General features: G+C 47.9%; 1 protein-coding gene and 1 pseudogene across 10 annotated transcripts in view; one reads left to right on the top strand and one right to left on the bottom strand.

Moving 5' to 3' along the window:
• LOC140898275 (uncharacterized) overlaps positions 1 to 22,732 on the top strand; it is a 2,445,793-nt gene that overhangs the window by 1,509,033 nt on the left and 914,028 nt on the right. The window lies entirely within an intron of this gene.
• Positions 916 to 15,180, bottom strand: LOC144929417 (zinc finger protein RFP-like; annotated as a pseudogene).

The raw sequence follows: 22,732 nt of genomic DNA, 5'->3' as shown, positions 1-22,732 counted from the left end.
ATCTCTCCCTCTCTCACACTCTCTCTTTCCTTCTCTCTTTCCTTTCATTCTATCCATTTTTGCTCATAATCTTTTTTAGCTTTTGTTACCCACCCTGGTTTATTTCTGACTTCTCCATTCTCCTCTAGTCACTGTTAACTGATTATTTTTCTCTCATAGTCTCCATTCTGTCCCCCAATTTTACCCCTTCCCCATTTGCTCCCCCTGGGTGTTTCCCCTCTCAAGAATGTTTTCCTTTCACTCTATCCATTTCTGTTTTTCACCCTTTTTCTAGGACTCTCCCTTTATTCTTGCTTCCTCTGCTCCCTCTGGTTAAACCCACTCTGTCCCTGCTTCTTCCAGTGTTCATTCCCTCTGAAGCACCTGGCATTGGCCACTGCCGTAAGACAGGATACTGGGCTAGATGGACCTTTGGTCTGACCCAGTCTGGCCGTTCTTATGTTCTTAATTCTTAGAAAATCATGAGATTGACACACCGCTTGCCCCCCCCCCCCAAAAGAGATTTTTAAAGAAGATTCTATAATGGTTTCTGGTCTGTCTCTTGGTTTTTAATTTTCCCCTTCCTATCCCCTATGTCTGTGTGACAAATAGAGACATCCCATATCTACAGAGGAATGTGACTTTGGCCCCTGTTGCAGGAGCTGTCACTGGGGGGCCCCAATGAGATCTGATTAAAGAGTTTTGTACAAAATGCTCCCTGCTGGTGTAGAGGTTCCAGCTTCTCTCTAAACTCCAAATCCCAATTAATTAATTCTCCATCTCTGCTGCCACCACATCTGCCTGTCCCCAAGCCCAGCAATTACTTCTCCCACCAAAACCCTACATCCCTCCCTGCCCCACAGTGACCCTCTGCTTCTCCTGCAGCTTCAATGGGTCTCCCTTTCTCTCTCGCGCCCCCCCCCCCCGCCTCCCAAAATTCCTGGTGCTGCAGAGATGGAGGGGGAGGAGATGGAATAAGGAACCAGAGGGTTGGGTACACGGGAGTCCTCCAGGGTCATAGAGACTAGCATGACTGGGGCTAGGGAAGCCCATTTTTTAATTCCCCCCCATGTATTAGTGACACTGTCTGACTGAAGCTCCCCAGAGTCCTCCTGGACCATAGAAGATAGCGACAAACAGTCTAAATAGCTCCCTGGGCAATGAGATTGGCTTCTCCATCTTGATTACTTGCTTCTTTCTGTGGTTTCACAGTCCAGACATGAGACCCCAAGGACCCTCCAGGGTCATAAAGACTGGAGTTTCCAAGGCTAGAGAGGCTGATTTCAGGGTCCTCAGTGCAATATTCCACCCCCTGTGTCTCAGGGACACAGTCTGAGCTCGGATCCTGCCCCCACCCAGAGCCAGGGGTAGATTCTCTCCGCAGGGACAGAGGCTGGTGGGAAAGTGAAGATTGGGGCCTTGTTATCAGCATCGAAAAATGTCACTTGGCCCCATTCACAGTCCAGACAAACCTGGATCCTCCTGGGGACCTGGCTCATGGGTAGTATGGTTGCAGGGGAGGTGAGAGCCTGGAACAGACCCAACTACTGCACAGCCCAGATCCCCACTTCAGGGTTAAAGCTGACTTCTCCCTTCCTCCTCACAGACTCTTTTGCCACTCCCACAGCCCAGAATCCTCTGTCCCCCACCTCCACATCCCAGCAATATATCCCTGAAGTGAATCCCTCAGAGCCCAGCATACAGGCCCAGGAGTCAAATCTCTCTGGATTGTTTGGCAGATGTTGCCTGGTGTCTCCCCATTTCACACTTTTCTGATCCTCAGACAGGATGAGTCGGGGATGAGCCGTGTCTGGATCCAGAATCACATTCACTACGGGAGAGAGAGAATCAGAGTTCAGCCCTGGGGGAATCTGGGACCATTTCTCACACTCCCTAACATCCCTGCTTGGCAGTTCCTCAACCTGTGTAATGGGATCCACTTCTGTACTTTCTCATTTGAATATAGAGCCTGCAGCTCCCTGCTCCCCAGCTAGGGCTGGTTCATTCCCAGCAACAGAGACTTGGCAAGGAAGGTAGCAAAAGCTTGTAATTAGGAGAGTCCTGAGGAGGCAGGTACCAACTTTGAACCCCAGAGGGAGTCTCCTCCCATAAATGCATCCTCCACTGCCAGGCCTGGGAGCAGAGATGAATTCGCAGCACAGGGGAAGAGCCAATAGTTCAAGGCCAGTGAGCAGGAAGCAGGAGGTGGCAATGGGTGGGGCAGCCCCTTCCCAGCCCAGAGAGAAGGGAGGTCTGCAGGTGGCAGCACTAGAGAGACACCATCTCCCCAACCCACAGAGCAGCTGCAATGGCAGAGTCCAGCCCTGCCCAAAGGAGAAGAGCCATGGGGAACAGTCTGTCCCCCAGGTGAAATGGGGAAGGGTGTGGCAACCAGGAGGCTCTCTCTCCTGACCACCTTGAAGGTAATATTGGAAAGGCTTGTCAATGTCAATACAAATTCTCAGATCACAATTGAGGTGGCTTTAGGGCTGGGCAGTGCAAGTGTCTCTGGTTATTGCTGTGTGGGAGAGTTGCTTTCATGGACATTTTCTGTTAATGGAAGGAAAAACTCCCCCAAAGCTCACCCTGGATGTGTGATCCCAGAGATCCTCCCTTCCCTGCTCTAGCTCAGGTGGGAAAGAGTCTGGAGGGGAAAAGGGTCACAGAGATTAGAGCACAGCGTCTCTGATTTACAACACCAGCCTGGGGAGCTGCTTCTCTCTCCTGAATGCCTGAGAATAAGCAGAGATGCCCTGGCAGTTCGTCCCCCTGGCTGCTGAGACTTTCTGTGGTGGCTGCTTTTCCCCTCCTTCCCAGCTGCATCTCCCTACTCTTCCACACCTTAGTGTGCAGGTGGTTGAATCCCCCTTGGTGCATCAGAGGATAGCCCTGGATGGTACAACCAGACTCAGAACTAGAGTGACTGGATGGAGCCCACAGTGCTCAGCCAGTGCACGGGGCTGCCCACCCTACATGTCCCCTCCTTTGTGTTCCAGAAGGTGAGGACAACCTAGCCTCTTGCTTCTCTTGCTTTCCTCAACCAGGTCCTGTGAGAAGGTGTTTCCCACTCATCCCTCACAGCTGGCCCTCTGTAACTCATCATCACCTCTTGCACCACAAGCCTCCCCAGCCACCTTTGACACGCCACCTGTATTGGCTGAAGGACATCCAGCTGGTCCACCTCTGTACCAGTCCCCGAGAACATCTGTACATGCTTGTGCTCCACACCATCCACTTCCTTGCCTTTGTGTTCCATCCTGACTCCAAATGGTGGGACCGACAGGAGAGAAAATGAGGAACTGTGGTGGGCCAGCCTGTACTCCACTTTTGTTCCACAGCCCACTGGGGATATTAGGTGGTGTGTCAGCTTGCAGCCCCTTTTCCAGCTCTTTTTGAACCTCTTACTAAAGTTCTGGCTGCAATATTCCCTGCACCTCCTGATGTATACACACCCCATTTGTGACTTCAGAAAGTGGCAAGACCTCCTTATTAATCTCCTCCTGGTGATGGCCAAGATGGCCACACATCACTGCAGGAGGACAAATCTGGAGGGAGGAAGAAGTGCTCTGAGACTGTGGCATGTATATCCATTCCCTTTTAAAATCATGTCTCCAGGCACAGTTCCCCTGGGCAGTGTTCACTGACTCCTTAGACACCTTTGAGGAGCAACAGATGCTCTCTGGGGTTCTCTGCTTGGTGTCCCCTTCTGGCTCCCTCATTTTTAACTTCTGACCTCTCTCCTTGTCCTGGTTTCTCTTTCATTGTCCCAAATACTCCATTGTTCCCTGGGCTTCATGGTTTCTCCCCCTTAGTTGAGGGGACGGGCCTTTAGCTTTGGGAAGGCGTAGATCCACCATGTCCCAGTACATGCAAATAGCATCTCCCTGCTTTTCCTGCTGGAGCTTCTCCTCTGAGGGTTAGAGAGGAAGGTGAGAACCTGAAGTTGCAGGGAGGGGAGTTAGAGGAGGAAGGTAATAGATATAAACCTGGGGGAAGCTCTATACTGAGCCTGTCCTTCTCTCCCTGGCCTGGGAGAAGAGAAGGGGATGGGTATTGGGGATGATCCACTCAGGCCAGAGAGTGGCCCCTTCTCCAGCCCAGAGAGCAGGGAGGATGTGGCAACATCACAGAGGGACCATATCTCTAACAGAGGAGAAAGAGAGCAACTCAAATGGGAGATCTCAGCCCAGCCCAGCTGAAGAGAAAGATGGGATGCTGGTGAAGAGCAATCGGAGCGAGCCTCTCACATAGGGGAAAAGAAAAAAATGTGGCAACCCTTTGAATTTAATATTTAAAGGGCTTACGGACATGTATGGAAATGCCAGGGTCAGCATTAATGATTGGTGAGGGAGAGTGTATCTACACAGCAGTTTAAGCCAGGGTCTGAGCCTGGGCTCAAGACAAACCCTCATTGCATCCACACTGCAAATATGCTAATCTAGGGCTCTGATCCAGAGTCCCAGGACCCTGCAGGTCTGGAGGGTCAGAGCCCATGTTAAACTGGAACCCAGGGTCCAAGCCCTATTGGTTTCCTATGTGCATGCATCCGTGTCTTGACTTGGGTGTGGAAGTCTTCTGGGTGTATCCTATAGTTCCTGGAGGCAGAGGAGCAGTGCTACAGGCAGCCAGCACAGCATGCCAGACACAGCATTACTACCTGGCCGAGAGGTCCCCCTTCCTGCTCCTCCCACAGTGGTGGTGGAAGTTTCTCCTCCATGGTGGTGCACGGAGCTTGCCTGGAGCAGGGAGCAAAGTTAGGAGGTTGGTCATCCTTCCCTCAGCCATACTGAGCCGAGAGCTCTGCCACTTCTTCTCCCTGCAGGGCAGCTGCTATGGTCCCTGCTCTGCTCACTGGCCCTTACTCCAGACCCTCCTGCCCTCTCTTGGGCTGCAGGTGCAGGGTCACCTGGGCAGCATGCACTGTTAGGGTGGTCAGTGGGAGCCAGCACCAAAACTTCTCCGCAGCATCCCAGAGGTCTGGGGGTGTGGTGATGGCAGGGATAAGGGATTCCCCAGGGTTGCTGGAGCACACTGCATCCCAAGCCTTGGGGATGGATTTTGCCACTTTGCAGCAAGCAGCAGCCAGACTGGAATGTGTGTGTGTCTTCCCTCTGACACCTTCATTTTATGTCAAACTTCAAAACAAACTGAAAAAATCAAGCAAGCAAGCAAAAACTTGATCATTGATCATCGTATTTGAAAAATTAAGAATTACAAAGTTTCACTGTAATAGTTTGACACCCTGGAGACTGATGTCCTCATTATCCTTAGGACAGGCACAGGGGCATGTTTTTGCCAATGTGACCGAGCCTAGAGCTGGAGAACCCAGTTATCCGACTAGACAGTAATTCAGTATAATGCCCTCTCAAATGGAGACAGCCACCAAATGAGCTAATTACGCGGCGTATGTACTCACGTGCTCCTTACGGGCACCCGCGTCCCATCAATAGCACCACCACAGTTAGGAAACAGGATTGGCAGTCGCGTTTCCCCCCAGTGCAGAAAATTCTTAACCTAGAGTTAAAATGCAGTGTTGATGCTCAAGCCCAGGATTCCCTGACAAGAGGTCAGCTGACTCATATCCCTTACGCTTACATTGCTATGTAGGCCTAGCCTCAGAGTGTTTGTTGGTCAGGGAGAGTGTTTCTGTTCGTCAGTGGGTGCAGGGACTCAACACTAAAGATGGTATCAGGATTGTTTGTGTGATTTCGGCTTGGGATTTCTTAGTATTTCATGTTTCAGGGTAGCAGTCATGTTAGTCTGTATTTGCAAAATGAAAAGGAGGACTTGTGGCACCTTAGAGACTAACCAATTTATTTGAGCATAAGCTTTCGTGAGCCACAGGTGCCACAAGTACTCCTTTTCTTTTAGTATTTCATGTTTTTGTTTCTATTTTTATTTTTAGGGGTGTGTGTCATGGTCAGTGTTGGTTTGGTTTGTACATTTATCTAGAAGTTCATGAAAATGTTTTCATGGGATTTTCCTCTTTATTTAATGATAATCTCCACCTGAAGTCTCACCTGGTCTGTGTGATCCTAAGGATTTCCCTCTTATTGTCTCCAGTTCAGATGACAGAATGTCTGGAGGGGGAAAGGATAAGACAGATGATATTTCATGCTGTCATATTTGTGACATCCTCACTCTTAATTGACATAATTGTATTTTAATTATGAGAGAAAAACAGTTGAAGAGAGACAGAGACACACCCAGATTTTTAACAAAGCTAATATGAATCATCCTATTTTCTCTTTCATTCAAGCGTCTCAAATCAACAGAACCAATATCCATGAAGCCTCAGAACCACTCAAAGAGACACTATGTGGAAGATAGATTTTCTGTTCCCTCATCCTCCAAACCCAGCTGATTTCTCATTCTCCTTTTACATTTTGTCATGAGCCAGGCCAGATCCTGCAAAGATTTTAGCATTAATGTAACTTTACAAACATTGGCCTCTTTCACATCAGTGGGATGCTGAGACTTTTCAGGATGAGGAGCTTGAATTGTGAGCTCTTTGGGTCTCAGTATATGTACAGAGCTCAGTATATGTACAGAGCTCAGCACAATGGGGCTTTCATTCTGCATAGACTGAAATACAAATAATCTTAAAATTATTTCATAAATGTGGAAACTGAGTCAGGGAGAGAATTGGCTCAATGGGCCTCATTCACCCCTGCACTGGTAAAAGGATGGGGGAAGCAGTTTGTGGTTCTCCTATTCAGTAGCTGCTGGGGTCAGGGCAGACATTGGCACAGGCTGCGGAAGTCCGGAGGTCCAGCCTGAGTTGCACCTCTGGTCCAGTGGCCCCTAGATGACTTCTCCCGGAGGCAGTGTCAAAGGCACAGCTTTACCCTGGCCACACCCCATTATTCCTGCTCCACCCCTTCCTCCTCTGCCCAGCCCTCAACAACTCCACTCTATTCCCTGCTTTCCCGGGAACACTCCTTGAGCCTGCAGCTGCTGTGGAGGAGCTGGAGGCACAAGAGGCTCCTGTGCTGCGAGGATTCCCCTGGGTTTACACCTTCCCTACAGCCCCTTTGGCCCACACAAGCTGCCACACGGGGCCAGAGCACAATGGTGAGCTGGGTCCACATTTCAAAAGTGGCCTTAAATTGAGGGTTTACGTTTTGGGTGCCGACCTTTAGGCCTTGTCTACACTGTTTTGTCGGCAAAAGGCAGCTTTCATTGACAAAACAGTGGAGGTGTACACACTATAATGCACCTCTTGGTGACAAAACTCTCCTGCTTTACTGACAAAATATAACCACCTCAATGGGAGGCATAGAGATTTTTGCAGCAAAATTAGATCAACAAAGTGTCAGTGTAGACACTGTGTTTGTTACGTTGCTGTAACTGGCCTCCGGAAGGTATCTCAGGATGCCCACCGTAACCGCTCTGCTCACTGTTTGGAAATCTGCTGCCATTCATCCAGCTATGTAGACATGTGTCCCTCCCCTTTCAAAGCCCCAGGAAGTCCCCCATACACAAGTTGTCTCTCTTTCTCACATACACACTCCCCACACACACAGTCTCTCACACGCTCCGCCAACACATTCTCTCTCTCTCTCATGCACAACCCCCCCACATGCTGTCACACATGCTTCCCCCACACAAACACACACTTCTGTGGGCTTCTTGTATTACTGTTAGGGTTACCATATTTGAATATTCAAAAAAGAGGACACTACATTGGGGGGGGGGGCAAGGGGGTATTTGCTTGCCCCACCTGCCCCCGCCCCAACTCCACCTCTTCCCCGCCCCCATTCCAACCCCTTCCCCAAAGTCCCCAACTCTGCCCCCTCTCTGCCCCATTGGACCCCGCCCGCTCCTGGCTCCCTCGCCGCTCGCCTCTTCACTGCCCACCGCTGGCTCGCCGCTCGCCTCTTCACCCTCCCCGCCTGCCACTTGCCTCCTCACCCACCCACCAGCCAGCCACTGGCTCCCTCGCCGCTCGCCTCTTCACCACCATGCCCCACTCACCTACTCACCCCTCCTGCCGCAGGTCGCTCTGGCTCCTAGGATCAGGGGCAGCCAAGGGGGCTCCACGGGCTGCGCCCGCCACAAGCGTGAGCTCCGTGGCTCCCATTGGCCAGCACCAAAGAAAAGCACCAATGGGAGCTGCCGTAGCCATGGAGTGGGGCTTACAGGTGCCGGCAGCACGCAGAGAGCCCTCCCCCCCCACCCCTGACTCGACCCGACCCTAAGAGCCAGAGGCACCTTCCGGGGGGCGAGGTGGGGAGTCCCAGCGGTGCTTACCTGGGGCGGCTCCCAGGAAGCATCCGGAAGGTCCCTCTGGCTCCTAGGTTCGGGTCAGGTCGGGTCAGGGCGGGGGCGGAGGGCTCGCTGCCCGCTGCCGGCACCTGCAGGCCCTGCCCCCGCAGCTCTGATTGGGCAGGAGGCAGCACGCGGAGACCACCTCTGCCTCTGTGCCAAGGGGCCGCCCACACTGCAGGCTCCTGCCAGCGGGCAGGTGCCGGGAGCTGCCCCAGAAAGCGCCACCAGCCCCGGGACTTTGGTGTGTGTGGTGAGGTGATCGGTCCCCAATATCGGGACAAAGGGCGTCCCGACCGATGTGGCAAAATCCCAGACGTTTTTAGATATTTAAAAATTCCTCCCAGATGGTGATTTAAGAACCAAAAAGCTGGACATGTCCGGGAAAATACGGACGTATGGTAACCCTAATTACTGTTCAGCAGTGTCAGTTTGGTCATATTATCAAGTATTACTCTAAAAAGGGATCTAAGATGTGTAACTTTTCAGGCACACACAGAAATCATTACAAGGTTCATAGCACAGTGCAAAGAAACAATGCCAGGTTCAGCACACTACAGCAACACACGTTACTGTGGCTCAGTGTTAAAATGCTTCTTCAAGGCATCCTCCAGCCAAATAGCCCCCCATTGGGTTCCCCCTATAGCCTTGTGTTCAATACAAGCACAATACACAGCACAGCACAATCCTGAACAGCAGCGTAGTATCCATGCTTTCTGACAGTGATGGCTGGGGTGCAGGTTGCCAGGGCAGTTGAAAAATAGCTGGCCATACAGTAGGATGCCCATGGAACAATGAGATTGAGAAACCTTCATCATGTGACTCTCTACCTGCCTGCATGAGGCATTGCAAACCCTTCACAAAGCACCTTCTGACCAGTGGCACAGTGGGATAGCTACCCAGAGCTGTCTGTGTCAATGCAAAGCTACTATTGTGGATGTGCTTTGCCGACACAAGGAGCACAGTGTGGACATGCAACAGTGGTTTAATTATAGTAGTGGCTGTTTGTTGGCGTAACTGGAATCGACAAAACTCTGTGGTGTAGATAGACAAGGCCTTAGGCACCTGGGGCCCGGAGTTCCTTGGTAATGGGCACCTGCAGATCCTACGGACTCCAGCTGCATGTGGGGCTGCTAAAAAGCTCTGGAGCACATGCCCTGTAGTTCTGTAGTTGGAAGAGAGAAACTGAGGTACCCCAAATTTTGTACATTTTTACCTTAATGATTGTACCAAAGTTCACAGAGTGAAACAATGTGAAAGATCCTGGCACCTGGGCCCTTACTTCATCTGCTCAGTTTGTCTGCTTTCTACTTGTTATTAAATAGGTACATAATCTAATTGAACCAGTTGCCCAGAGCCCATCTCCACCCATAGTCCCAGAGACACACCCTGGTTTCCTTTCCTAGATCCCTTCTCAGTACCTTTGAACTTCCACAGAATCTCCATTAGAGCAATATTTCGCTGGGAGAAATCACTGAGTCTCTTTTCCAGCTCAGGAGAAATCTCCACTGGTTGGAGGAACTTCCCCTTCTCACACCTGGAGAGGAAGAATTTCATGATATTATGTTTCTTTTAGTGACTCATTATAATTCCTTGCTAGTGGAAGTTGCTGCTCTTATGGGCCTGGAGTTAGAATTCCTCCACTTCTCCCAGTCTCAGAGCAGGCACAGCACTGGCCATGGCAGTGCAACCTTTCCCTAAAGGCCCCATTAATATTCTTCATCTCTGGCCTGGACAGAGCAGATCTGTACATCAAAGGGGAATCATGTTTTCATGACCAATTCACTCCTTCGCCTCCATGCACTAATACTAGTATGTTCCCATATTTCATGCGCACAGTGTTATCAGATTGTTCTTTCAGGAACTAGATTGAAACCTCAGGGGCCCCCGCCCCCACCAGTTCCTTCCACACAGGTCTCCAAACAGTCCTGAGGTGGTAAAGACTCTTGATTCCTGCTGTCCAGGGCATGATTGTAACCAGTGCCTTGAGCTGAAAGGCCTATATTGATCCTCGGGGTTCTGAGGCAGCCAATTCCCCAGGGATGTAACATCTCTAGGAAATACTGTAGGCCAATCTTTCCCACTGAATAGATAATTCAAGAGTCCTGTGTTAAAGGGTGAGGATTAAATGCATAAAAGGGAATTACATTCTGAACGTGACCTTGCCCCATATATTTTGCTGCAGTGCCCTGGGGAACTATAGTAAAGAACAGCATTATCAGATACATAGATGAACATGATTTGTTGGGGAAGAGTCAACATGGTTTTTGTAAAGGGAAATCATGCACCACCAATCTACTAAAATTCTTTGAGGGGGTCAACAAACATGTGGATAAGGGGGATCCAGTGGATATAGTGTACTTAGATTTTCAGAAAGCCTTTGATAAGATCCCTCACCACAGGCTCTTAAGCAAAGTAAGCTGTCATGGGATAAGACGGAAGGTCCTCTCATGGATTAGTAACTGATTAAAAGATAGGAAACAAAGGGTAGGAACAAATTATCAGTTTTTAGAATGGAGAGAGATAAATAGTGGTGTTCCCCAGGGGTCTGTACTGGGATCAGTCCTATTCAACATATACATAAATGATCTGGGGTAAACAGTGAGGTGGCAAAATTTGCAGATAATGCAAAACTACTCAAGATAGTTAAGTACAAAGCAGACTGTGAAGAGTTACAAAGGGATCTCACAAAACTGGGTGACTGGGTAAAAAATTTGGCAGATGAAATTCAATACTGATAAATGCAGAGTAATACATATTGGAAAACATAATCCCATCTATAGTTATAAAATGAGGGGGTCTAAATTAGCTGCTATCACTCAAAAAAGAGATCTTGAAGTCATTGTGGATAGTTCTCTGAAAATATCCCCTCGATGTGCAGTGATAGTCAAAAAAGCTAACTATGTTGGGAATCATTAAGAAAGAGATAGATAATACAACAGAAAATATCACATTGCATCTGTATAAATCCATGCAAAATCTTGAATATTGCATGCAGACCTGGTCACCCCATCTCAAAAAAGGTTCAGAAAAGCACTACAAAAATGATACTGGTTATGGAACAGCTTCCATATGAGGAGAGATTAATAAGACTGGGACATTTCATCTTAGAAAACAGACGGCTAAGAGGGGGACTATGATAGAGGTCTTTAAAATCATGACTGGTGTGGAGAGAGTAAATAAGAAAGTGTTATTTACTCCTTCTCATAATGCAAGAACTAGGGGGTCACCAAATGAAATTAATAGACAGCAGTTTTAAAACAAACAAAAGGAAGTATTTCTTCACACAATGCACAGTCAACCTGTGGAAGAGGATGTTGTGAAGGCCAAGACACAAACAGGGTTAAAAAAAGAACTAGATAAGTTCATGGAGCATACGTCCATCAGTGGCTATAAACCAGCTTGGTGTTCCTAGCCTGTGTTTGGCAGATGCTGGGAATGGTGACAGGGGATGGATCACTTGACGATAACCTGTTCTGTTCATTCCCTCTGGGGCACCTGGCATTGGCTGCTGTTGGAAGACAGGATACTGGTCTGACCTAGTATGGCCATTCTTATATTTTTATGAAATGTAGAGTCGATACACTCTCCAAGCCCTTTCACAGCATCGTGAAGAATGAGGGGAAGTGAAATAGAGCCACATACCTGCTCAAGGTGCTTCTGACATCCTAGAGAGGAAAGAGACAGAAAAACAATTTTAGTCCCAAATGCCGCCCACTGGGGATCCCAGAGAAGGGATTTTGCAGATATGGGTAAAAGAGGCCCTGCCTTGGCCCTAGGGCCATGGATTTGCTGAGTTAATGTCATCTCTAATATAAATGAGTCTGTAATTCTTCAAAGAGAAACAATAATTCACATTTCAGGAATGCACACACTGAATTACACTGTGACCTCTGACTGCTGGTCTCCAGTGCCCATGATTCAGGAGCTGTCCTGTCCCTGTGTTTGGATCAGAGATGTTTATAACTCAGTCTCACCCGCAGGAATTCACTTGCTGGCTTCTGACACTTCCCCTCCAGATCACTGATCAAGTTGCTGAGACGGGAAATCTCCTCAGACATTTTAATGACATTGTCATTCTGTATCTTCACAATCACCTTTTCCAGATTTTCCAGCTGGGCCAGCAGGAGTTGCTCTTCTTCTTCTAGAAACTGCCACAGTTGCTGAAATTCAGATACAACCTTCTGCCTCTTGTTTTGTGTCTGTATCTATTCTTTTTTAAAAGAAAGGAAAGGTAAGGGTTAGAGAGAGAGTCTAGGGTCCGTTCATGGAGTGCTGATTCTGCAGGAGGGAGAATTTCTTTGAAAATTCTGTGATGTCTAACACATGATTATACCCTGTCGTTACTAGGGAGAGGATTTTCTACCACTTTCCCATTTGTCCCTAACATTTTTTCATGGTATGTTTCTATGTCTGACATAGTCAGCACACTGTGTTAAGCCAGACCCAGAGCAGCAGCCAGCAGGACTGAGCACTACATTAACAGAGATGCGAGGGGAGAGAAATAATTAACAATGCAAGAAATGTCTGCAGACTCAGGCAGATAGCACTGCACGAGACATAGTCTGCTCAACTTGGGAGGAGTTTTGTGAAAGACACAAGGGCTAGAAATTAACTCATTAATTGGAATGGAAGCTTAGATTCTACAGAATATGATGTGGTCCTGCTCCTGAGAGAGGATTTCTCAGGGCCGGTGTGTGTATGTGTGCGAAGACATAGGACTCTAACACAGACATCCATGCCCATGAAGAAACAAAGCCCACATTCCCCAAGTCCATGGAGGAAGCTGCCTACAAACAGATGTCCTACCAGGTGCACCCGAAAAGAGAAGCCAAGGGGCCTGGCCCATCCACTTTTCACCACAGACCCAGCCATCTACCGCTCCTCTTCTCCCCAAGGTCCAGCCTCCCGGCCAGGCTGGAAGCTGGAGCCCGGCCAGGGTAAAAGAGGCCCAGGGAGCCCAGGCTGCTGGGAGAAGCCATGGGTGGGGGGTCCCGAGACCAGCTTCCTAACAGATGGCCCACTGCAAGTCCCTACAAGTTAATAACAATGGGCACCTACCAGATACTCCAGGCTTTTCCCCTCTCCAGTCACTTTAAATCTCAGAAGCTTTTCTCTCTCTTCCTTCAGAATCTCCAAATGGGCCTGAATCTTTTCCTGAAGAATCAAAATGAAACCTCCCAAAATCATTTCTGTGAGTGCTTGGGGTGGGGTGGGGGGTTTCCATATCAAACCGAAGGCTCTGTAGGTGACTGTCAACCCTACCAGGTTTATGACATCAGGAACACCAAGGAAATGAAACCTCATTAACAGAGACAGGGAGTGTTTTATATTGAGACTGTTTTGAATTATTTGTCCCCTTTCTCCATAGAATTAAACCAGCAAGAAACTGGAGTCACATGATGGTGAATCAATTAACCTGTTTTTGAGAAGGTTTAACTCACAAAATGATACAAATCCCAGGTGTTATATGCAGCGTTGTATATGTGTTGGTCTCGGGATATTAGGTGTTAATGGGCCATGGTGGGGAACAAATAAATCTATTTTTGAGAAGGTTTAGCTTACTTTGTGATACAAACAACAGGAACTACCAGGACCATTGAACTTCAGCCCTGAACCCCTGGGGAGCATATTGGTTGGGCAGAACTTGCTTAAGCACTAAAGCAAACCCTACTAGAGATGCTGATTAGTGTTAAGAATGGCTGGAGTTTGACTTAGTGCTGTTCTAAACCCTTTCAGTGGCAATGCCCTCTGTGTACTTACCCCAGCATCCCTGGAAAAGTAGCCAGAAGCAGTGGATTCTGGAAGATTTCAAAAGGCTGCATTGTCGGACTAATGGAACCACTCTGGCTGGTCCTTGCCCACATACACAATGCAACAGTTCAGACTGGCACAGGACAGCTCTTCCCAGGTTAGTTTTGCGGCAACCCAGGCTAATGCCCATGGTGTTCGGCATGGACCTGCACTGTCTGGAGCCCTTTTGTGTGTGGACTCAAGCTGCTTGGGATCCACACAGGGTTTAGCACAGTGACCTCCTCTAATGCAGGCTGGCATCTGAATTTAATCCCTTATGGAGGAACACAGGAATTCAGAAACCCAGTGGGAAACCTCATCTCCCTGCTGGGCCTGAGGCCTTTATCAAGGAGTTGCTATATAATTTTTCATACATTTTTTTTTTACAGAGCTGAATGATGCAGATACATCAATAGCTGTAGGAGAGAGAGAGTATGTGTGACTGGCAACTTGTGATTAAATGAACCTGTAACTAAAATTCAAAATTATTTCCCATTAGGCTGGAGAGAAGTTCCCTACCTTGTACTCCTGGGCAGCCTCCTCTATGGGAACCACAGCATGAGCTCTGTGAGCCTGAGATCTGTCACACACCACACAAATGGGGGTTTGGTCCTCTTCACAGAACAGTTTGAGAGGCTCCTGGTGCTCATCACACACACTATCCCCTCCTGACCCTGTTCCTGCCTGGAAACTCAGCTTTTTGGCTATTTCTACAACATTTGCCAGCTGCCTGTTTGGCCTGAGGTTTCTCTGCTGAGCAGTTTCTCTGCACTGAGGGCAGGATACTTCTGAGTCAGATCCCTCCCAGCACCGGCTGATGCAGCCTCGGCAGAAATTGTGCCCACAGTCTATAATCACTGGGTCTTGAAAATATTCCAGACAGATGGGACAACTAGCTTCATCCTGGAGACTTTCCATGGGGTTCTCTGCGGCCATGGCTCCCTCTGGACAGTGTAAGTGTAAGTTTCACTTTCCTGAGCTCAGAAATATGCTCCTCCTGCAAAAACAACTGGGCGTTTCCCTACCTGGCACTGACTCATCCGATTTGGTGAGCTGGAAGGTACCAGCTGGTAACATTATAGCCCCAGAGGCTTTTCTGAAAAATGAATCACTAGGGCTCTGGTGCTGCAACCAGCCCCCTGTGCTGGTGTGGAGGGTCACTGGGGCTTCACAAAGACACCAATGTCCACCTGTGATGGTGAGCTTGCAGAAGCAGGATCTGTGTGTTCAAGGAAGGAAATTGTTAAATTCACAGGCAAAAAACTTGGTTAAGTTGGAGTGTTTCCAAGGACTGATTCTCATGCACGCTAAGGCTGCTCTGGTTCAGTGTAAAAGGGCCTTGCAGTGTTGCCAACCTTCATGATTTTTTTCATGAGCTTCATGACAGTTGATGTGTTTGTTAGAACCCCAAGCTCCTTGAAGCTTGTGATTAGGTGAGACTCTGGCAACTTCTATCTGAGCAGAGCCCTTATGCCTACAGCCCTCATAATGTACAAGAAAGTTTGAACATAATGTTATTCCCCACCAACCTGGGCCCTGGCCATGTTCCAGGCACAAGCCATTTTTGCTCAGGTCAGAATTCGCTTTACATTGTGAGTGAGATGAACACACTCAGTGTCGTGTGTAGAACTCTTCTGTCAAAGGTACTTACCTGGGATGGGGCAGTGTCCTATTGCCAGAGAATGATTTTAGAAGTGTGTAGCCAGGAATGGGGTAGGTATTCTCTTTAAATCTATATTTCCTTCTATGAAGGAGAAGAGAAAGTGCCGACTGTCACAGCAGGGATCAAAGAAAACCTTTGGGTTCAGCTAGCCCTGCCCCGTTATACCTGCAGCCAATGCCAGGCCTGGAGGGAGGAGAAAAGAAGGGAGCCAGCTCAGCCAGGGGGTGACTGGTGAGGGGGCAGGAGCTCCCTGTTTGCCTGCCTGAAGGGACGGAGTAGCGACTTGCCAGCCAACGCAGCCACTGGAGGCAAGTAAGCCAAGGGGAGCCTGCAGATAAGCCCCAACTGTGGGGCAACTGGACTAGTGGGGCTGTGCCCCAAACTAAAGAGACTTTAGAAGGAAGCAGCCTGAGGAAACTGGTTTTGAAGGCCCCCCCTGCCCCCCCGACAGGGAGAGAGAGAGACTCATCTCCCCTGTTTAGGGGTTGAACCACACAGGGCCCTGGGCTGGGACCTGATGGAGGGGGTGTGTGGCCCAGATCCCCCTAAATCCCCTTTGAGCAACAAACTAGCCACTAGTTCATCTGGCCATTGAAAGCTCTATCACACCTTGCTTTTAAAGATTGGGGCTGTGGTGGGAAACTGCACATGAGTAACCTTATCTGCCTTTTAGCTAGTATTTGTTTCTTTATATACATTACACATGATTAAAATTTCACTCACTAATTTCACCCAGATGGGAGAGCAGAGTAGGGTTAGTGATTAAAATTTAGGGTCATTGGATCAAGATATTCCTGAGATACAGCTTGTTCCAAAACACAAAACAGAATGACAACAAAATGAAATAAAAACACAGTATTTCGTGAAATTCATAGATTCTATCCACCCTGGACACAAATCTCAGACTGAAATGTAAACCTGTGGGTAACATTCACCTCCACCAAAGTTTCTTTATAATTATAATTATGTATTGTTTCGTCAGAAGAAATGTCAGTGGTGATATGGGGGTAAGTGGCAGAGGAAGTTGGGGGGGGGGGGCTTGGCACGGGTGGGCTGTCAACCCCAAATTCTCCATAGGTCTTTCTGTTATTTTCTTGTCACAGTGTTGTATCAGCTGTAAAATGTAGATGAGAACTACAAATGTCTAAGTGATCATTAACTCTTACAACAAGTCTCTTTCCATTTAAAATACTAGGAAATTAAATAGCAAAACAAACAAACAAGCAAAACCCCCAGGCAAACAAAGAACCCCACAACTTTGTTAAAGGAGAGTTCGGGTTGCTCATTGACATCAAAAGTTCAAGTTCATCAAAACTAAAATTTCTGAAAACCAGGAAATAAAGAGTTAATGTAAATGGCAACACAGCCTCAGCTCTGCCCTCTTTGCAGGATGACCCAGAACCCCCATCCTGCACGCTGGCACTCTGCCTTTGCAGATGGTGCAGAGCACTCAGGGAATAGGGCACATGACAACTGTAACACAGACTCAAACACTTTCTTCTTGCTAAAGTACAACTTGATTTTGGTGAGCTTTACTGGCCAGGAGCTACCTACGTCTGTTCTATGCTCAAACACTGAGTCTGTTCCCATGTGTGTCGAATTTTATAATCCTTCCTGCCCTTTTACAACCCTTTCTCACAAGATTGCATTCAACACTGTACTTTCACTTCTCATTCAACACACAGACAGCTCTCCTCTCCCACCACCCTGCTGACAAGCCCCATGGCAAGAAGATCCCCTGGGTCCTGCTGCTGACTGAACCTCCCCAACTCAGTGCTGGAATGATGCATACTGGATCCCTCAAGGTACATGTGCAGCTCTGTCCTTTGATAACAGACATGGGGGCTGTCAAGGTTCCTCCCCCACTCTGAACTCTAGGGTACAGATGTGGGGACCTGCATGAAAAACCTCCTAAGCTTATCTTTACCAGCTTAGGTCAAAACTTCCCCAAGGTACAAAATATTCCACCCGTTGTCCTTGGACTGGCGGCTACCACCACCAAACTAATACTGGTTACTGGGGAAGAGCTGTTTGGACGCATCCTTCCCCCCAAAATACTTCCCAAAACCTTGCACCCCACTTCCTGGACAAGGTTTGGTAAAAAGCCTCACCAATTTGCCTAGGTGACTACAGACCCAGACCCTTGGATCTTAAGAACAATGAACAATCCTCCCAACACTTGCACCCCGCCTTTCCTGGGAAATGTTGGATAAAAAGCCTCACCAATTTGCATACGTGACCACAGACCCAAACCCTTGGATCTGAGAACAATGAAAAAGCATTCAGTTTTTTACAAGAAGACTTTTAATAAAAAATAGAAGTAAATAGAAATAAAGAAATCCCCCTTGTAAAATCAGGATGGTAGATATCTTACAGGGTAATTAGATTCAAAAACATAGAGAAACCCTCTAGGCAAAACCTTAAGTTACAAAAAAGATACACAGACAGAAATAGTTATTCTATTCAGCACAATTCTTTTCTCAGCCATTTAAAGAAATCATAATCTAACACATACCTAGCTAGTTTACTTACTAAAAGTTCTAAGACTCCATTCCTGTTCTGTCCCTGGCAAAAGCAACATACAGACAGACACAGACCCTTTGTTTCTCTCCCTCCTCCCAGCTTTTGAAAGTATCTTGTCTCCTCATTGGTCATTTTGGTCAGGTGCCAGCGAGGTTACCTTTAGCTTCTTAACCCTTTACAGGTGAGAGGAGCTTTCCCCTGGCCAGGAGGGATTTCAAAGGGGTTTACCCTTCCCTTTATATTTATGACAGGGGCTTCAAACCCAGATCTCACATCACAGTCACAGCTCTGAGACGCTCCTCAAACTAATCCCCAGCTCTCCGCATATCACAATCACAGCTTGTCATAAATATAAAGGGAAGGGTAACCACCTTCCTGTTTCCAATACTGTAAAATCCCTCCTGGCCAGAGGCAACATCCTGTTACCTGTAAAGGGTTAAGAAGCTCAGCTAACCTGGCTGGCACCTGACCCAAAGGACCAATAAGGGGACAAGATACTTTCAAATCTTGGGGGAAGGCTTTTGTTTGCGCTTTTAGTTTATGTGTTGTTCTCTCTTGGGACTGAGAGAGGCCAGACAGAAATCCATCTTCTCCAACCCATCCTAATCCAAGTCTCCAATATTGCAACCAGTATAGATAAGCCATGCAAGGCGGATTAGTTTATCTTTTGTTTTATGTGAATTTTCCCTGCGTTAAGAGGGAGGTTTATTCCTGTTTTCCGTAACTTTAAGGTTTTGCCCAGAGGGGGATCCTCTGTGTTTTGAATCTGAATACCCTGTAAAGTACTTTCCATCCTGATTTTACAGAGATGATTTTTACCTTTCTTTTTTTTTTTTAAATAAAATCCTTCTTTTAAGAACCTGACTGATGTTTCCATTGTTCCAAGACCCAGGGGTTTGGGTCTTTGATCATTTTGTAACCAATTGGTTAGGATTTTAGAACTGGAGGTCCTGGTGATGTCAAGGAACTATGACGTGATCAGAATAACAGAGACTTGGTGGGATAACTCATATGACTGGAGTACTGTCATGGATGGTTATAAACTGTTCAGGAAGGACAGGCAGGGCAGAAAAGGTGGGGGAGTAGCACTGTATGTAAGGGAGCAGTATGACTGCTCAGAGCTCCGGTACGAAACTGCAGAAAAACCTGAGTGTCTCTGGATTAAGTTTAGAAGTGTGTGCAACAAGAGTGATGTAGTGGTGGGAGTCTGCTATAGACCACCGGACCAGGGGGATGAGGTGGATGAGGCTTTCTTCCGGCAGCTCACGGAAGCTACTAGATCGCATGCCCTGATTCTCATGGGTGACTTTAATTTTCCTGATATCTGCTGGGAGAGCAATACAGCGGTGCATAGACAATCCAGGAAGTTTTTGGAAAGCGTAGGGGACAATTTCCTGGCGCAAGTGCTAGAGGAGCCAACTAGGGGGGGTGCTTTTCTTGACCTGCTGCTCACAAACCGGGTAGAATTAGTGGGGGAAGCAAAAGTGGATGGGAATCTGGGAGGCAGTGACCATGAGTTGGTTGAGTTCAGGATAATGACGCAGGGAAGAAAGGTAAGCAGCAGGATACGGACCCTGGACTTCAGGAAAGCAGACTTCGACTCCCTCAGGGAACGGATGGCCAGGATCCCCTGGGGGACTAACTTGAATGGGAAAGGAGTCCAGGAGAGCTGGCTGTATTTCAAGGAATCCCTGTTGAGGTTACAGGGACAAACCATCCCGATGAGTCGAAAAAATAGTAAATATGGCAGGCGACCAGCTTGGCTTAATGGTGAAATCCTAGCGGATCTTAAACATAAAAAAGAAGCTTACAAGAAGTGGAAGGTTGGACATATGACCAGGGAAGAGTATAAAAATATTGCTCGGGCATGTAGGAATGTTATCAGGAGGGCCAAATCGCACCTGGAGCTGCAGCTAGCCAGAGATGTCAAGAGTAACAAGAAGGGTTTCTTCAGGTATGTTGGCAACAAGAAGAAAGCCAAGGAATGTGTGGGCCCCTTACTGAATGAGGGAGGCAACCTAGTGACAGAGGATGTGGAAAAAGCTAATGTACTCAATGCTTTTTTTGCCTCTGTTTTCACTAACAAGGTCAGCTCCCAGACTGCTGCGCTGGGCATCACAAAATGCGGAAGAGATGGCCAGCCCTCTGTGGAGATAGAGGCGGTTAGGGACTATTTAGAAAAGCTGGACGTGCACAAGTCCATGGGGCCGGACGAGTTGCATCCGATAGTGCTGAAGGAATTGGCGGCTGTGATTGCAGAGCCACTGGCCATTATCTTTGAAAACTCGTGGCGAACCGGGGAAGTCCCGGATGACTGGAAAAAGGCTAATGTAGTGCCAATCTTTAAAAAAGGGAAGAAGGAAGATCCTGGGAACTACAGGCCAGTCAGCCTCACCTCAGTCCCTGGAAAAATCATGGAGCAGGTCCTCAAAGAATCAATCCTGAAGCACTTGCATGAGAGGAAAGTGATCAGGAACAGCCAGCATGGATTCACCAAGGGAAGGTCATGCCTGACTAATCTAATCGCCTTTTATGATGAGATTACTGGTTCTGTGGATGAAGGGAAAGCAGTGGATGTATTGTTTCTTGACTTTAGCAAAGCTTTTGACACGGTCTCCCATAGTATTCTTGTCAGCAAGTTAAGGAAGTATGGGCTGGATGAATGCACTATAAGGTGGGTAGAAAGCTGGCTAAATTGTCGGGCTCAACGGGTAGTGATCAATGGCTCCATGTCTAGTTGGCAGCCGGTATCAAGTGGAGTGCCCCAAGGGTCGGTCCTGGGGCCGGTTTTATTCAATATCTTCATAAATGATCTGGAGGATGGTGTGGATTGCACTCTCAGCAAATTTGCGGATGATACTAAACTGGGAGGAGTGGTAGATACGCTGGAGGGGAGGGATAGGATACAGAAGGACCTAGACCAATTGGAAGATTGGGCCAAAAGGAATCTGATGAGGTTCAATAAGGATAAGTGCAGGGTCCTGCACTTAGGACGGAAGAACCCAATGCACAGCTACAGACTAGGGACCGAATGGCTAGGCAGCAGTTCTGCAGAAAAGGACCTAGGGGTGACAGTGGACGAGAAGCTGGATATGAGTCAGCAGTGTGCCCTTGTTGCCAAGAAGGCCAATGGCATTTTGGGATGTATAAGTAGGGGCATAGCGAGCAGATCGAGGGACGTGATCGTTCCCCTCTATTCGACATTGGTGAGGCCTCATCTGGAGTACTGTGTCCAGTTTTGGGCCCCACACTTCAAGAAGGATGTGGATAAATTGGAGAGAGTCCAGCGAAGGGCAACAAAATGATTAGGGGACTGGAACACATGAGTTATGAGGAGAGGCTGAGGGAGCTGGGATTGTTTAGCCTGCAGAAGAGAAGAATGAGGGGGGATTTGATAGCTGCTTTCAACTACCTGAAAGGGGGTTCCAAAGAGGATGGCTCTAGACTGTTCTCAATGGTAGCAGATGACAGAACGAGGAGTAATGGTCTCCAGTTGCAGTGGGGGAGGTTTAGATTGGATATTAGGAAAAACTTTTTCACTAAGAGGGTGGTGAAACACTGGAATGCGTTACCTAGGGAGGTGGTAGAATCTCCTTCCTTAGAGGTTTTTAAGGTCAGGCTTGACAAAGCCCTGGCTGGGATGATTTAACTGGGAATTGGTCCTGCTTTGAGCAGGGGGTTGGACTAGATGACCTTCTGGGGTCCCTTCCAACCCTGATATTCTATGATTCTATTCTCAAGCCTCCCCAGGAAAGGGTGTGTGTAGGGCTTGGGGGGATATTTTGGGGGAAGACGTCTCCAAGTGGTCTCTTCCCTGATTCTTTGTTAAATCGCTGGGAGGTGGCAGCGTACTAGGTTTTAACCTAAGCTGGTAGAAATAAGCTTAGGGGGTCTTTCGTGTGGGTCCCCACATCTGTACCCTAGAGTTCAGAGTGGGGAAGGATCCCTGACACAGCTCACTTAAGTTAATCCAACTGATTTCTTCACCATTCAGTACAGCTACACCTAACACATTGAATGCAGCTGGGGTGCATGCAGATAATTCTCAGTGACTATTCCCAACTCCAGGGGGCAGGGTGAAGGTTGCACTGGCATGGACCTTAACTCTCTATTTCCTGGTTTTCAGTAGAAAGCGTTTTGATGAACTTGAGATTGTGGCAGGGCCTGAGCTGTCACTGGGAAACCTTAACTCTGTTAACAAAGGTTTGTTGGCTGGGTGGTTAGTGTTTTCATCACTCAATTTATTATAGCCCACAAGAAGAGCAGGAAGAAGGGGCACTTCAAAATCTTTGCTGGAGTCAGATAACTTGGGACCCTGAAAGCTGGAGACTGCTGGTACAGACACTTCCAACTCAGTGGGACTGTGGCTGTTTCTTTAAGAGAGGACTCAAATCTCCCCACATGACAGGAGTAGAAATTGCTGCCACTTTCCAGCTTCTATCTACCTCTGCACATGCTGCAAGAGGAGAGTGTGTTTATCAGTTTGGTACAAAAACCGATTTCCTT

The sequence above is a fragment of the Lepidochelys kempii genome, chromosome 14 (genome assembly GCF_965140285.1).
Source record: "Lepidochelys kempii isolate rLepKem1 chromosome 14, rLepKem1.hap1, whole genome shotgun sequence".
NCBI classification, from domain to species: Eukaryota; Metazoa; Chordata; order Testudines; family Cheloniidae; genus Lepidochelys; species Lepidochelys kempii.
Note: the sequence above shows the minus strand (reverse complement) of the source record. Positions and strands in the feature narration are given on the sequence as shown.